Here is a 13,087-nt window from a genome sequence, read left to right on the forward strand (position 1 = left end):
ATGGGTGTGTGCAAAAAAATAGAAGAAAAATTAAAAAAACGCAACCTGGTGGATTTGAACCCAGGACCTCATGTGTGGAGGCCGGCCTTGATGGCCAACCAGGCTAGGCTTATCTGTGTGAAACTTAGAGGACTATCATAGGATAACAAGTCTCACCACACGGTGAAATGAAACAAAAAAATAGAGCAATATTGGAGTTGTTGAGACTCGAACCCAGGACCTCTCGGGTCAATCCAGATGATGACAACCACTAGGCTACAGTGATACTTGAGAACAAAACGAATGCGTGTGCAAGGTGTATCATACCCCCGCGCTGTACTGAGAAACTAAACTAAATCGCAAAAGCTCTATTAACAGCCATGTTCAGGGGAAGCTGGTCAACGTACGTAGCAGCTCAAGCTCCGGCCGGTCCTTGCCGGATCTGGTGGAAGCGGAGGCGGGGATGAGCAGATCTGGGCCGCGGGGTTCCAATCCGGGCAGCACACGGCATGATCCCGACGGGGTCGTGGCTGCACCTGCAGCTCAGACAACCAGAGACAGGGGGGAGATTGGAGAGGAAAAAGGGAAAACGGGGGAAAGAGGAGGAGAAGAGGGCTCCGCTTGACCTTGGACTCGGTGGTCAGCTACTTGAGACTGGAGTGGCTGGCTGCTCGAGGTCGAGTCCAGCTCCATCTGGAGCTCGAGATCACCTTGTTTCTGCTGGAGCTCAGGGACGAGTTCATCCACGGGCATGAGGCGCACTGGATTGGACCAACTACGGGCGCGCGGCTCTGCGGTCGCCAGACACCTCCTTTGCTGGTTGGGGAGGATCTGGATCGAGCAGGGGTTGGTCAAGGAGGAAAAACAAGGAAGGAGATGGAAGAGGGGTGGCGGCGGCTGGGTGGTTAGATGGGACAATCCTCCTAGATTTTAGGGTTGGGTCTCTTATATATATATCACGTGGGAGAGGTTAGGGGTGGACCCTCCGATCTCGATCGGACGATCGAAAATACTATGTTAGGGGGTCCAATGGACAAACCGATGACAGTTTGCGGTAAAACGGGGTTGACCCGGATCCAACGGTCACGACCTCCCGCTCGGGTCCGGGGGGAGTTTCGGGCTAGGTTGCGTGTAGGGTCGGTGCACTGTGCAGAGGGGCTAGGCGGAGACGAGATGGAAAACGGGCTACCCGACATCATGTTATAAAACACCGAAAATGCTTGCGATTAGAATGGCTATATTGCCGCTATATATGTAATGGTACGGGTACCAAACGAACTCTGATTGCGACGAAATTTGGCAGGCGGCCTAGCTATATTAAAATAACACCGCACGTCAAATTTCAACCCGATCAGAGAGAGTTTTATGCACACTTTTGAAAACAAGGTTTGACGATGCCGCGGGCGCGTGCGAGTACGGTCGGGCTCAGAACGGACAACGACGAGAACCGGCAACTAACAACGGATGCAAGTTTGAAAACTGGCGGCAACGGAGATGCCGATGCAATGCAGATGATGCGAATGATGCGACAAAAGAAAATAGACACATGACGAAAACGGAATAAAGGGGGAATCTTCTGGAACGTCGATCTCGGGCTGTCACAACTCTCCTACACTACAAGAGGATCTCGCCCCGAGATCTAAGAATGGAAGGGGGAGAGGATGAGAGATAACACGAGGTAAAAACTTAATTGCTTCTTTGACAAACGAGTGAAACCAATGATCCTTGAAGGTTGCAAAGAGAAGAGGAATGATATGAGAAACAAGCAAGAATTCACGGAAAATTTCGGCAGCACTTCGGTAGGAAAATGGGACAAAAAAAATTCGATAAGGTAGGCGAATTAGACAATAATCACAACCAACAACTAAATAGAGCAAGGGAACACCATGATCTTGATAGAATAACACGATAGAGCCAAAAGAGCAACATCACAATGCCTCCGGAACAATAGAATAGGAACTAGCTCATACGGAAGAAGAGAATGAAGAAAAGAATGACAACTATCATCTCAAATGAACTTGGCAAGCATCCTTGCAAGAAGAATTGAACGGAGTTGTTGGAAAACAACAACGAAAAGAACAAGATAGTAGTGGGCTTATGGCAACCTTTTCAAACTAATGAAGTGACAACTAGCCACTAATAGAAACAAGGATTGATTGGGAGCAATAAGATATGAACACTTCTTTCACCAAGAGGATACCTTGAGAACTTGGATAAATGATAATTACCATAATAGCAACATCCTTAGACAAGATTTAGGTGATGTCTAAACCAAGATAGCTCAATGAAGAAATCATGGGTTGAAATATCTCATGATCAAAGAATAGGTGGGTTTAATTATCTCATTCTTGAAAGGAGAACTCTTCAAGGCTCCTACACTAACAGAACGCTATATTACCACCTCAAAGGATGAAGGAGGAAGAATTGCACTTTGAAATGCAAGAGAAAGGATACTTGAGGTTCTCCAACAAGAATCTTGAAGAACACTTAGAGAAAATCACATCCTTGAAGAACCACCATGACGAGCCTGTGTATCAAAAGGATGATGCAAGATATGAAGGATGAAAGAATAAGATTATGACCTTGCCAAGATTTAGATGAAGCCTCACAAGGAGATACTTGAGAAAACTTGGAGCTCCGGAAAAGGAAAGATAAGAACACTTGAGAAAAAGGAATTGATATCATGAGCCACTACAGAAGAAGAATTGAAATCATTATGAAACAGGAGTAACAATTATGTCATGCTTATCCTTCATCAAATTAAATTGATGACAAGCAACGGATCTAGCATACAACTTATTCCTCTTGAAAGAATCTTGAAGAGATAGAGAGATAAGCACCACTTGAGGCAAAATTGACGGAAGCACCAGTCAGAATTCACAATTGAATGGGAACACCACGAATTAATGGAGAAACATGAGAATGAAGAGCTCATGAGCCACCTGACAGAAAACTTGAACAAGGCACCGGATAATCGAGAGACGAACGAAGAGACAACAAAGGAGAAGAATTGAGGATGAAAGCTGAAAGCTGAGAACGAAGAATCTTCTAAAATGATGCCTTCGGAGGAACGAGAAATAAAAACAACTCAAAACTGCACCGGATAGCAAGAAAGGGATTACTCACGATAGAAACAGTTGAGAGGATAACACGAAGCTGAGATGACAATCTTCACAAGAATGGAGCAAGATTTGAGAGAAACACTGCTTCGAATTTGCAAGCTGAGAATGATGATGAGAAACAACACCAAGAATACTGAGACACTCCGGAATAAGAACAAGGAAAAATTTAGCCAATGACGACAAATAAGTTTGAAGCGATCTTGAAGAAAGAATATGACTGATGAAATACATACTTACCTCATAGTTGAAAAGAATTAAAGATCTCCGGAAAGATTACAGGAGCTAAATAAGATCCTGGGAAAAATCTATGGGTTATGGGCCCACTCAAAGACACCACCGTTGAAAAGATTGCTGAGAGGGAGAGATATTGCACCGGTATGAAGAGAACTAGATGAGGTTAGCACCTCGAAGTAATTGAAAGAATTAAAAACGAGAAACTACTGGGATATCTTCAACACTCCGGATAGAAAAGAGAGGAATGAATAAACAAGATAGGGTGAAAGAATTTCCAACGTCAGAAAGAATTTAATGGTTGAAAAGGATATGATGACCACGGATAACTGAATTGAATTCATCGGAAAAGATAACAAGACTGAATAAAAACGAACACGAAGCTCCTGAGAATCTTCACAATGAATCACCGGGCAAGAGAGAAAAGAACACAGAGCGGAAGCACGATGAAAAGAAAAAAAACTCTTGGATGAAAATTGAATCACTCAAGAAAAGGGTGGGAGGGTGGGTAAAAACAAAGACAACGTGGGACAGATGAGATGAACTCCGGAATAAAGTGAGAGAATGATCTTGCAAAAATTGGAGAGGATTGAATTCACTGAAGAGAAGCACACCGGTTGAATGCAATTGATACGATGACTCCGGTTGAAAAGAAATTGACATGACAATTTGAATGAACAAAAGAATTTGCATTCTCACATGAAAATATGAGAACACCTCTTAGGAAAGATCTGAAATCACCACTTGACAACGAAGCAACTTGAATTACCATATTCCAACAAACCAAAGGGTGAGGCTTATGAAACAAGCTAGAACAAACACATGAGAAAGATTTTGTTCGATATTTTCGTGGACAGGATCGCACGGGCTCGATTTTACAGTAGCCATCAAGTGCAAGGCAGTGCACTCGACATACGAAGCATCCCCGAGTTGTAGCAAGCTACAAGGACTCTTTAAGACACAACGTGTACCGCTGTAAGTCGACCGTCAACAAACGAATCCACTAGATGTCGAACCCCAACCTAACATCATGCATTTGTTGGAAGATTGTCCTATAAGTAACTACTTGTATTCCCACCTATGAATTCCCAAAATATCTGGTCATGCAATCTGGTACACGGATACAAGGAGTAATATTCACACAACTCCTATACTAACCTGTCACCTGTATCCGTCAACACACAACCAGAATCTTGGACCTTCATCTACAACAGACCCTCGTGATCACAAAGATACAAAGTATGGCAGTACTGCCGAACAATCTGCACCAGTACTGGGGACATCGGGGTTATCTCGCCACTACTAGTATTGAAGCAATTACGAACATCCTTCGTTCTTAGATACTAAGAAATCTGAATGATAACGATGTGCTCAAGAATCCCGTGGAGCTCAAATCCCCTGAAACTCAAAGCAGATAGGAGGCACCAAGACAGAACTCCGTCACATCGACATCATATAGATTTCAAAAATATGCGCGTGATCCTAAAAAAAATTTGAGTGAGAAGAGGAGTAGAATTAAATTATTACGTCAAGATTCCTCACCAGAGCATAGAAGAGGAGAAAAAAGAATCCTACTCTCCGATATATAACTAGACTGAAAGTAGTTTTTCACTAGACTCGACTCGGCCAAGTTCGATCGATCAATGGGGCTCCTAGGTCGGTACTACTCTGATACCAACTTGTCACGCCCAAGATGCGACCCTATCCTTAATTTGGCACGAAGGCCTCGTCAGGGATAAAAGCGCATCTCGTCGTGTCGCAAGAATGGATATCGTTACAAGTACATGTACTGAAAAGAAGAGATATATAATAGAATTGGCTTACACTCGCCACAAGTTACATCAGAGTCACATCATTACATTACATAATCATCAAGAGTAAGAGCAGGGTCCGACTACGGACGAAAACAAACGAGAAAAGAAGAACGACGTCCATCCTTGCTATCCCAGGCTGCCGTCCTGGAACCCATCCTAGATCAATGAAGAAGAAGAAGAAGCAACTCCAAATGAACAATCAACGCGCTCGCGTCAAGTAACCTTTACCTGTACCTGCAACTGGTGTTGTAGTAATCTGTGAGCCACAGGAGACTCAGCAATCTCATTTCCAAAGGTATCAAGACTAGCAAAGCTTACTAGATGAGGCATGGTTAAGTGGTGAGGTTGCAGCAGCGGCTAAGCATATATGAGGTGGCTAACTTACGAGTACAAGAAATAAGAGGGGGGAGATCTATGCATAACTGACGTGATCTACTCATGATCAAATGAATGATCCTGAACACCTACCTACGTCAGAGATAACCCCATCGTGTCCTCGATCGGAGAAGGAACTCACGAAAGAGACAGTCACGGTTACACACACAGTTGGCATACTTTAATTAAATTAACTTCAAGTTATCTAGAACCAGTGTTAAACAAAGCTTCCATGTTGCCACATAACCGCGGGCACGGCTTTCCGAAAAGATTTAATCCTGCAGGGGTGCTCCAACTAGTCCATCACAAATTACCACAAGCCGAATAGAAATCCTCAATCACGAAGCTCGCGATCTCGTCGGATTCCCTAGTGGAAAACCTCAACTCTGAGATTACCCAAAGCATCACCGGAATCCCGATGCACAAGATATTTCGTCAAAGGTAAAACTAATCCAGCAAGGCCGCCCGACGTGTCGACGATCCCGATAGGAGTCGCGTACCTCGTTCTGAGGACACGACGGATGAGCTAGACGTCGGGATCGCTAAACCTCCGGGTGACCAGAGGGGCGCCGAACATCGCTCAGGTGGGGCCAACACTCATGAGGAGCACTGCCCGGGGGTTGATTAAATTATCCTCGGGTTAATTACTCCCTATGCAGTTCATTAGTTATTAGGAAAATGTAGTACCAAAGTTGGGCCTTGCCAGACCAGCTTTAGTCTAAAACGAATTATCAAGGGGGTCCCATAACAACCCCGATCGTGTTAGGAGCGCTCATTTATGGAACATAACACCGGTAGCCGAAACTAAGGGGGCAAAGGTGGAACAAAACACCAGGCTAGAAAAGGCCGAGCCTTCCACCTTTTACCAAGTATATAGGTGCATTAAATTAAATAGCATTTAAATATGGTGATATGACAAGGAACCCATGTTATCACATGGAAGCATCTGCACCTGCAACTAGCAACGCTAACAACAAGGTTAAGCAAGCAGTAACATAGCCAATCAGTGGTTTGCAAGGTCGAACAGGTTGAAGGTAATCATGGCATTGTTGAGAGGATGAAATTTAACATGTGGTAGGCAACGAGACATAAACGATAGAAGCGATAAACTAGCATGGCAATGATAGTAATGGTATCTGGGGAAATGGTCATCTTGCCTGAGATCCCGCTTGGAAGAAGAATGACTCCGTGAAGTCGGCGAACCAACGTAGTCGAACGGGTCCTCACATTCCGATACGATTGCGGAATTCTATCGGAACGGAGCAAACCGGAAACAAACATCAACACAAATATTCACCACACGATGCACAACATGATGCATAACCTACTATGATGCATGATCAGTTCAAAGATGCAAGGCATGGCATGGCAATTCACCTCACCCCAACACTAACATTAAGTGGAGCTCGATATGCAACGAGTTGTATATCGACGAAGCTCCATGTTTAATTATTTAGTTCATTCCCATTTATTAACACGGCAATATTAAAATGTTGTTAACATGGAAAGGGGTGAAGCACAAATTAAACTACCTATCTAGGCATTTTAAATGAGGCCGGAAACGACATATAGCATCTCCGAAATGACCCCACGTGATAAATCCTAATTGTGACCAGATTTGTTCTAATCACATTTTAGGTTTGTCAAACGTAAAAACAAAGTGGTTCCCGTGATTCTACTCGTCGTTCTGGTCCATTTACATATGTGGCACAACTCCAACGGACCTACCGTTAATTAACTACGACCTAATCCGTTCCATAACACGTCGGCACGCAAACCGATGCAAACAACACGCTAACAACCTTGAACATGCATGAGAGTTGGAAAATATTAATCTACGCGAAAGTCTAGTCGAGTCTCATATATCACTTGTCTTGATCCGGTGCACGGTTTGAAAATTACGAATGGTTGAAAAACATGCTATTTTCTGAAATCTAGCAAATCGCTAGTTAAAAGCAAAATCATAGACACCGAAAAAAAAAGCTATGGGCCGAATTGCAACCTAGTGCAACAGCCCATAATTGATTAAGCCCGAGGGGCTATGGGTGTGTGCAAAAAAATAGAAGCAAAATTAAAAAACGCAACCTGGTGGATTTGAACCCAGGACCTCATGTGTGGAGGCCGGCCTTGATGGCCAACCAGGCTAGGCTTATCAGTGTGAAACTGAGAGGACTATCATAGGATAACAAGTCTCACTGCACGGTGCAAATGAAACAAAAAAATAGAGCAATATTGGAGTTGTTGAGACTCGAACCCAGGACCTCTCGGGTCAATCCAGACGACGACAACCACTCGGCTACGGTGATACTTGAGAACAAAACGAATGCATGTGCTAGGTGTATCATACCCCCGCGTTGTACTGAGAAACTGAAGTAAATCGCAAAAGCTGTGTGTACAGCCATGTTAAGGGGAAGCTGGTCAACGTACGTAGCAGCTCAAGCTTCGGTCGGTCCTTGCCGGATCTGATGGAAGCGGAGGCAGGGATGAACAGATCTGGGCCGTGGGGTTCCATTCCGGGCAGCACACGGCATGATCCCGACGGGGTCGTGGCTGCACCTGCAACTCAGACAACCAGAGACAGGAGGGAGATTAGAGAGGAAAAAGGGAAAATGGGGGAAAGAGGAGGAGAAGAGGGCTCCGCTTGACCTTGGGCTCTGTGGTCAGCTACTTGAGACTGGAGTGGCTGGCTGCTCGAGGTCGAGTCCAGCTCCATCTGGAGCTCGAGATCACCTTGTTTCTGCTGGAGCTCAGGGACGAGTCCATCCACGCGCATGAGGCGCACTGTATTGGACAAACTACGGGCACGCGGCTCTGCGGTTGCCAGACGCCTCCTATGCTGGTTGGGGAGGATCTGGATCAAGTAGGGGTTGGTCAAGGAGGAAAAATGAGGAAGGAGATGGAACAGGGGTGGCGGCGGCTGGGTTGATAGATAGGACAATCCTCCTAGATTTTAGGGTTGGGTCTCTTATATATATATCACGTGGGAGAGGTTAGGGGTGGACCCTCCGATCTCGATCAGACGATCTAAAATACTATGTTAGGGGGTCCAATGGACAAACCGATGATAGTTTGCGGTAAAACGGGGTTGACCCGGATCCAACGGTCACGACCTGCCGCTCGGGTCCGGGGGGAGTTTTGGGCTAGGCTGCGTGTAGGGTCGGTGCACTGTGCAGAGGGGGCTAGGCGGAGACGAGAGGGAAAACGGGCTACCCGACATCATGTTATAAAACACCGAAAACAATTGCGATTAGACCGGCTATATTACCGCTATATATGTAATGGTACGGGTACCAAACGAACTCTGATTGCGACGAAATTTGGCAGGCGGCCTAGCTATATTAAAATAAGACCGCACGTCAAATTTCAACCCGATCAGAGAGAGTTTTATGCACACTTTTGAAAACAAGGTTTGACGATGCCGCGGGCACGTGCGAGTACGGTCGGGCTCAGAACGGACAATGACGAGAACCGGCAACTAACAACGGATGCAAGTTTGAAATCTGGCGGCAACGGAGATGCCGATGCAATGCAGATGATGCGAATGATGCGATGATGATGCGACAAAAGAAAATAGACACACGACAAAAACGGAATAAAGGGGGAATCTTCTGGAACGTCGGTCTCGGGCTGTCACAGTCACGCAAGTCCTAAACCACGTCGGCACCCCATGGTTTCGACCCCGAAGGTTCACTACTCCTCCTGCGAGCTACAGTGAAACCACCGGCGCCACCGGCTCGGTACACCCTCGGGAGCCTATAAATAGGGCCTCCCTCTCGCTCCAGCACCTCCATCCCACCTCACCAATGCCTGAATTACACCCCTAGCCTCTCCATTTGAGCACAACGAGCTCCTGTGCTCGAGATCTACCGAGGCCCCGCCGCTTCGGAGCTCCATCTATCTCGGCCTACGGGCCAGCTACGGGCGAGCTTCCATTTCTGCCCTTGGTTGGGCTCAAGGCCATCGGTAGCATCGCCGGCGACTGTCGGGACCCCGATCCTAAGCCATAGGAATCCAGCCTGTAACACATCGCATCCCTTTGCAGTCTCATGCACGGTTAACCCCATGGCTGCCACCTTACCTTAGCCGGGACCATTTGCGCCTTTTGACTCACGTATGCAATTATGTCGCTAGTATTCCAATGTCAAAGAACCCGGGTCGACATAACTAGTCATATACTCAAGTGGCTAAACTGTACAGAGATAGGCATGCATAACCTAGCAAAGCAGGTGTCAGTCATCAGCGAGTGTAGAGGAGTCGTAGCAAGCTACAAGGACTCCATTACACCACGTGACATTTCCCCGTAGGGACAGACACAACAACCAAGAAGCATACATGCCGGTCAACCAATGTGTCCGGAGCAGTAGCGAACTACCAAGGATCGGTGGAAGCACAAAGGGGCATTTCTCTGTATAGAGAGCTAATAAGGGCATACGACTAGGTGTCGAACCCCATACATATCACAGTACATCACAAGTATGCATGAAATACTCGATGTGCATAGATACAACAATGGCATCACAACATAACCATACAACATCACAACATTTATTTAGAAGACTCGGAAGAGGCTTGCATAACAAGTTCATAAAGGTAGGGGTCACATGACCCGTCACTCAAGTCATAAAAACATAGTCATACAAGCCATGCGGAAGCATTAAAGCTGTCTCAGTATGGACAGACGAAAGGAGAAGGCATAAAGCCTGACTATCTACAGATCCCTTCTGAAAGGGCCAGGTTGTAGATGGGACACCAGCTACATGTCATCATCGATGTCTAGATAGAACCCACATATTGGCTCGTGGGTGTCTTCTACAACATTTATTAAATAAACATGAGTACAAAGGTACTCATCAAGACTTTAGAACATATCTATCTACTCATGAACATATCTATAGAGGGTTGTGGGGTTTCATGCAGCAAGCCAGCTTTGACCCTTGGCTAGCCTATACTACAACTTTGAATAGTTTTAAACAACTTTGATAAGTCGTACACGAGTCCTACGGGAATGCCATACATGATACTCACACTTATCTTGATAGTTTTATGAGTAACCATTAAATTTATCTATGAACATCATATGTCTCCAAGTAGTCCATATCCGTGGACGGGGCTATTCGAATAGATCATAACCATGCAGGGGTGTACTTGTTCACACACGTTCTCGCCACTTATCGCCATGTGCACTTTACGCACCTCGGCAACCTTCAAGCGGAACCCTAGCGAGGGAGTCGGCCACGACCATTAACCACGCTAATACCTAGTCTAGGTTTATCGCCTATTTGAGAGTGAACCCGCATGGAAATCCGGCCGAAGTTTCCGCTACAGCCCCAAACGATGTGCGCAGGGTTCCCAACCCAACCATCCGGGTGCCACTTGGTACATCGTGCCATTGCGTACCGCGTCACAGCCCACCTCTAAGGTCAGCACTATGCACAGCCTCCAACATGACTACAAACACCAGAAACTACTTGCAACTCCTGGACCGAGTACTAGGCGATTAATAAGTCGAGCGGGGTCATATTTTAGGGCCCAGCATGTTGAAGTAACTTGTCTTGGATTACATACACGAAACTCAGTTCCTAAGGACGGTTCCAATGAAACAACCCGCCATGTACTCCTACATAGCCTTTCATCGGTACCTTTACCAAATCAGGTTCCACAGTTATTCTTTTGTCACTAGAACACATTCTTCCATTCATGTTCATCACCAGATGAAACATACCTCACACAACTCTAGGCATAGCAAGCATAGCAGGATAAGACACATCATGGCTCAAACAACTACCAGGTATGTCAGGTTGCAAGGTTTAGCTATTTACTGTGACAATGACAGGTCATGCAAAGGAATGGGTTTAGCTACCGAAGTAAAGTATTTGAAATATTTTGTCCTAATGCAATAAGTGAGAGCAGGAGAAGGAACATGGGATTTTATCGGGATGATCAAAAATGGTGCTTGCCTTGAAGATCAGCATAAGGATAAAAATCGTCACCCGGATATTCGGATGTATCCGGTGGGGCAGAGCCTACCGAAATAATAGCAACAATCAATATAATACAAATGCAACAATATGATGCATGATCAAGGCATGAAATATATATGTAGCATGAGCTAGTGTGACTATCAAAACCTTGGTTTGATGTCCATTTGAATTCAAAGTTCAAATATTGTTTAAAGTAGAACATTTATTAAATTCCTTTAATTGATTTGACCTGATGTTGTGTCATAACTTAGTTTTTCATGGATGAAAGTAGCACCAATGTATTCATTGAATTTTTCTGATACTTTTTCATATATTATTTATTAAATTTGGAGTTATATTTTATTTTCTATGATTTTTCAAAGTTTTCAATATTTTCTGGAATAATTTAAATCACAGAAAGTCATTTACGACGTCATGGTGACGTCACTGGGTCAACAGGCCTGGGTCTGGTCAAACCTGACCACTGGGGGCCACTGGTTAGTGTCACAGGGGATAATCCCGTGCTGACCAGCCCCTAAGTGGGTTTGACCCACCTCTAAGGCCCAGTGTCTGTGGATGTTAGTGCTAATTAGCAGTGGATTAGGGTTAATTAGAGCGGCCACGTCATCGCTCACCGGAAGCTGACCGGCGACGACCAAACCCGCGGTGGTTCCTCGCCGGAGTTGCTCCAAATCGTGCTATAGGGCTCGGATTCAAGCGCCGAGAGCACTGGGACGAAGCCCAAGCTTGGCCTCATCCAACAGGGGCAGCAAGAGAGGCTGAGGGTGGCCAGATGGCACCAGCGACGAGCTGTGGCGGCTGCCGGAGCTTGGCCTCATGGCCAGCTAGCTAAGGGGCGCGGGGAACTCGATTAAATGGGGCGAAACAAACCGCAGGTCACCGCGCAGCTGACAGAGGTAACGGAAACGGAGAAGGAGGTCGGGATCGGCTGGATCGACGGCGAAGCTTCGGTGGCCGGAGATGGGGAACGGCAGCGATGGGGCGATGCAGGTCTCGGGGGCTCGATTCCGTTGGCGTAGAAGACGAGCTCGATGAGGCGGAGGTGATGAGATGCTCGGGGAAGCGATGCGGTGACCGGAGAGCTCGGTTGCCTCGAGCTCAAGCCCCTCCAATGGCGGCAGGAAGAGGAGAGGGAGGAACCGAAGGGGTGAGGAGAAATGGAGAGAGGGAGAGGATAAGGGAGTCCCTGGGGGTTTCATTCCCCTCGTCGCGCTGGCCTGGGAGCGTGGGAGGGCGACACGGCGAAGCAGGAGGTGGAGGATGCCGCCACTCAGTCTCTCATGTGCCACTAGGCACAGGAAGAAGACGACCCTCCCCCTGGTGGGCTAGGCCGGGTAAGCGTTAGATAGGTTCCTTCTTTCTTTTTTTTCTTTATTTATTTTCTGTTTTACAATTCTAACATTTGTTTCATTTATTTTTTGGCTCCAAACTATTCCTAATATATTGAACACACTTGTGGGGTTTTATTTGGAATATTCCCAAGCTCCACAAAATGTTTCAACATTTTATAACTTCATGAAATAATTATAACTAGTTGTTTGAGTATTTATCACTAGCTTTTGTGGTTAAATTAAAATGCCAAAAG

Source organism: Hordeum vulgare, chromosome 4H (genome assembly GCF_904849725.1).
Source record: "Hordeum vulgare subsp. vulgare chromosome 4H, MorexV3_pseudomolecules_assembly, whole genome shotgun sequence".
Taxonomy (NCBI): Eukaryota; Viridiplantae; Streptophyta; class Magnoliopsida; order Poales; family Poaceae; genus Hordeum; species Hordeum vulgare.